General features: G+C 36.5%; 1 pseudogene; it reads left to right on the top strand.

The window, feature by feature from the left end:
• The first annotated feature begins 146 nt into the window (after positions 1-146).
• Positions 147-2,318, top strand: LOC113113129 (uncharacterized protein C19orf47 homolog; annotated as a pseudogene).
• Positions 2,319-5,396: the final 3,078 nt, after the last annotated feature.

The following is a 5,396-nucleotide window of genomic DNA, read 5'->3' on the forward strand; positions in this document are numbered from 1 at the left end:
TATATATTATAATTTTTTATACATTTTGTGTATCCTTGCTAAATGAAAGTATCAATTTCTAAAAATATAGAAACTTTACTGACCCTGAACATTTGAAAAGTTGAATACATTTTAGGATGAACTATTTCTTTAAATGGAACAGGATGATATAAAACTCTCTTTCTCACAGTGCCCAGCAAGCCAGCAGAAGAAAATGGGTTGAAAGTGAAGCGCCGGCGAGTCACAAGAGAAATGGAGGGGAAATATATCATAAACATGCCGAAAGGCACAACAGCTCGCACTCGGCACCTCCTGGCACAGCAGGCAAAGAAAGGTGCCCTGAGATGCTATATTTTGTTTAGTCTTTAAGCTAATATGATATTGCAATAATTTGGACTGTTGAATTAGAACCGCCTAACTAATCATTTGAAATTGATACAGATAAGATTGATCTTATAATCTTCCCTTCTTTGACACAGCTAAGGTTTTAAAGCGTGCTTCAGTGTTTGATAGACTTGGGGCAGAGTCTAAGGCAGACACCACCTCAGCCAATAAGGTGAGAAATTCTATTGTATTGATTTTGTCCATCAGATAAACAAGACCGCAAAAATTCAGATACTAAGCATTGTTTTTTCTTTATTATACACAATTACATTACACATTACATTATTATTTAGTTCTTACACTACAGTAACATTTAAATTAGTGCAATTTTAGGTCATTGATTAATCTAGGTTAAAGTTGATTCAAAAATATGCTATACCGTATTTTTCGGACTATAAGTCGCACCTAAGTAAAGTCGCATCAGTCCAAAAATACGTCATGATGAGGAAAAAAACATAAGTCGCTCTGGACTATAAGTCGCATTTATTTAGAACCAAGAGAAAACATTACCGTCTACAGCCGCGAGAGGGCGCTCTGTGTCTTCAGTGTAGACTACCGGAGCACTGAGCAGCATAGAGCGCCCTCTCACGGCTGTAGAAGGTAATGTTTTCTCTTGATTCATTTCTCTCGGTTCATGTCAAATTCGTCGCAGGACCAGCCAAACTATGAAAAAAATTGCGACTTATAGTCCGGAAAATACGGTAGTTCATTGTTAAAGGGAAAGTTCACCCAAATTGTGAAAAGAGCAATTCTAGGTGTATATGACTTTCTTCTTTAAACTAATGCAATTGGAGTTATATTTAACCAGTCAATAGCAAATACTTAAACTAAAAAAAAAAACATACAATACAGTAGCTGATTCAGAATTCGGGGGGGGGGGGGGGGCGGTGGACAGAGTCTTAACTGTGATGAAGATATCTCGTTGGTTTTGAGACTTTAGTGTTGCACTTCAGGGGTCTTCTATGCACAATCAGCTTGTAACATTCCAAGAGAAAGGAAAACTTGAAATCGCAATCATATGAACCACTTAAAAAATTCTTGTAAACAAACATTGGTTCTCATGAGACTAGCATATTCTCACGATGTTGATGTCATATGTCATCTGTTTTAAAATATAACTGATTGCATTCGTCTGAAAGATAAAGTCATATACACCTAGGATGGCTTGAGGGTAATTAAAAATGGGGTAATTTTCATTTTTGGGTGAACTATCCCTTTAATTCTAATGTAGCTTTAACTTAAAATTTTATAATCTATTTGTATATGTATAAATTTACATAGAACCAAAAAGAATCCTAATGCATTAACTGATGTTCATTTATGGTAAGGTGATTCTATTTTTCACATCACTGTCTTTCTGACACTTTTTTTTTTCATGCAGCAGCCAACAGGTGTGTTTAGCCGGCTGGGTGAAGCAGGGGAAAGAGGAAAAGGGTGGAGGAAAGACCGATGGTGTTGCAGAGGCTTTAGAGGACAATGACAGCGACGGTGAGGGCTCAGTGCTACATATGCCGGCGTTCTTAAAAGACCCCCACCCAATTCTAAAAAGAGACTGTTACTGCCAAATCTAAACCCCTCACTCTGCGTAGACTAGGTGCAAAGTACAACTCCCCTTATCTGAAGGCACACCACCTATCTCCTCCTCTACCTCCTCCTCCAGCCAGGAGGGGACACCCAAACTGGGTGTACTCCAGAGACTGGGCAAGGCCCCGTCAGTCAACCCTACCTCTTCGACCCCTCTAGTCAGTCAGCCTGCAGACACCCAGGACAGTCGTGTTACGAGCAGCAGAAGCAAAGCCCAGGGCAGCTTTGCTCTGGCCAGCCATAAGGTCAGTAGTAGCACAGGCGACACTCACGGGGCTCAGATGGACGCTGGGGCAGTCAGTGTATTCAAGAGACTGGGAGCCCGGAAAACTAAAAGGCATCCCTTTTTATCCAGTTTGCCCCTTTTATAAATTAAACCCACCTGAATATCCATTTGAGTGAGTGGAGAAACTCTAGGACCACACTTGATGGATTGGGAAGTTGATATGCCGTTACCTCATGGAGTGTTCTGAATTGATGATACAAGGGGAAAAAAGGGACAGATGCAGTATCTGTTAAATGTGAGTGTGGACATAACTGCTCTCGTTTTTGTTTTGGTTATAGGAATCATGCTCTATCCCCCATCCTAATTTTATATCTGCTCTCCTGTGCCCCTGTGAGTGAAACATTTTTTCAGATTAAAGTGGGGTTTGTAATAAAGATTTTATAATGCATGGCACCCAGCAACAAATGCATGAAATGTCAAGGTTGTTTTTTTTCCTCTACGGTAGACAAGAGACTTGAGTAAAAGCATGTGCTGTGTTTACCACAAACACTTAAGCTTATACAAAGAAAAAAATAATAATTGTCATCATTTACTCACCTTCATGTCATTCCGAAAACGTATGATTTTGTTTCTTCTGTGGAATTTTTTTTGATTAATGGATGTCAGTGGGTGCCAAAATGATTTGGTTATCAAAATTCTTCAAAATACAATTTGTGTTCTGCAGAAGAAAATAATCATACAGTTTTGGAAAAGAGGAGTAAATGGTGACACTTCATTTTTGTGTTAACTATTCCTTCACTTTAAAGGATTTTATAATAAAGAAAAAGCCATATGTTGGCTTAAAACTGCACACATGAGCATTTCCATTAATGCGCCTTAACCTGCGGACACCCTAGATGTTTATAGAGAAAAAAAACACAACAAATAATACATCCCAAATGAGAAGACCTACAGGCTACTTCCTTTCCAAACCTGCAGCTTTTAAAGTTTGTGTTATTTTTTTTCAGCTAAAAGGTTACATCATGATGTGTCTTTTTATTTTATTTTATTTGGTGACGATAGGAATTCCCCAGTTCACCAAAAAATTTGACTTGAAATGCCAAAAATGCAAATGTTTCGTGTGAGCTTGTGTTTCCGGTGTCTCGTTCTCACATGCATACAAATTAAATTTAAAAGTGTTGTGTGACCGCCTCTTTGTGACCACAACTGTAACCATGCTTGACTCATGTTAAAGTGGTCTCTGCTCTCAAATTTCCATATCCAATGGGAATTTGTGGTGTTAAGTGTTTAGGGCCTTGACAAGCAGAGCAAATATAGCATTGGTGATAGCATGCTGTTGCCAAGCAACACACGTGGAGATGGACCCTTATGTATTGTATAAGTATTTTCACCCCTTGTACTGTTCACTACAGTAACCACTAATCATGCCGTTGTGATAGGATTCACCTATGCTTGTCATGTTTTGCCATGGTTTTTTTTTATATAATATTATAATTTTAAGCATCTTAAATGCAGAATTCCGTTAGAATGTTATGTTTTAAAGAATATTAAGAGAGATAAAACATTTTAACTGGTTAAGTTTATGAATATTGATGAAGAATATTTGTTTTGGGAATGGATTGAATATAAAAAGATAAAACAGAAAAATCTTGAATTGTTTTTTTATTAACTATACAATTTTATATGAAGTGCATTGTTGTTAACGTATAACAACTGGGTTTTGGAGTATTTTCTAATCATTTTATCATGTTTTTAGGTATAATTACATCCCTATGAATTTGCATTCCCACTCCCCTCTCTACATAAGCTTTAAAGTGGTTAGGCTGAAATAAATGGCCTTTTTTCCCTTTATGGGGTTGTGTAGCAGAACACAAGCAAGTTGACAAATGACGGTCTGCAATCGTTTGTATGAACCATCATTAATATCCTGCATTCTCATATGTGAGACTTTTTCTGCATAATTAGTTGATAAAGAAGGTCACTATGCAGACATAATGATATGATTTTTAGTTCTCATTGGAAACTGATGTGCTAGCAAAGAAACGTCGCACTGAGCTGCGTTTAATGCATGCTCTAGTAAATGATGCAGATGGTGAGGACTACATAAGCCCTTATGTCTCCAGTGTTACAGTACACTGAGCGATTTGTAAGAGGATCTCAGCAGTTCATCACTGTTCAACATTTGCCTCTTCATGCTGACACTGTTTTTTTCTAGGCTGGGTTATTAATTTAGCCTAGATACAGTATGTATCTGCATTACAATTTATAACTGCACTTGAAAAGATTTGTGTTTTTATTTTATCATTAACTTAACTTACATGAAAGCAAAGTATAATTCGCTTTTTAAACACTTCTGGGTAATGTTATCTATTGTATTTTATTAATGATATCTTTAAATCTGCCTAGTCAGCCTTATGCATTTACATTTACCGGTAGTCATTAAACAGACGCTTTTATCTAAAGCCAGGACAATGGAGCAATCAAAATCAACAGAAGAGCAATGCAAGTGTCTAAGTCTAAGTAAGCTTAATGTAGTACATGTAGCAAGGTTTTATCATATAATAAAAGAACGAAAGTAAAAAGATAGAATAGGAAAAGAATAGAGCAAGCTAGTTTAGAGGCTTTTTTTGCTTTTGCTAATTGTATAATTAAAAAAAACAGATTTAATACAAGAAGATTAAAAAGCTAGTGTACGTTTTTTTTTTTTAAATAAAGAAACAAGCTGTTAGTTAATAAATAGTGCAAGTCTAAAAGGGTCATTTTTTAAAGAATAGAATTAGAATAGAGAGTGCCTGAGTTAGAGGGTCAAATAAAGATGGGAAGAGATGTGTTTTTAGTCAATTCTTGAATTGATCTTAAAGAGAGGTTATGCAAATTGGTGTATAATCTCTTCATCTTCAGCAGACTTAAGGGAGTATTTTACCCCCAAAATTAAAATTTGCAGTAAATTTGACAAAATATTGATGGATTTTGAGTTAAGTGGGTTACTTGTGGATTTTTGTGATGTTTTTATCAGCTGTTTTGACACCCATTCTGATGGCACCCATTCACTACAGTGGATCTATTGGTGAGCTAGTAATGTAATGTGAAATTTTTCCAAATCTATTCCGATGCAGAATAACTCATCTTGAAAGGCCTAAGGGAGTCAATTTTCAGCAAATTCATTTTTTTCCAGTTCCGGCTCCGGGAAAATTAATTATTCAAGCTCCCAGGGAGACTATTT

This window comes from Carassius auratus, chromosome 13 (genome assembly GCF_003368295.1).
Source record: "Carassius auratus strain Wakin chromosome 13, ASM336829v1, whole genome shotgun sequence".
NCBI classification, from domain to species: domain Eukaryota; kingdom Metazoa; phylum Chordata; class Actinopteri; order Cypriniformes; family Cyprinidae; genus Carassius; species Carassius auratus.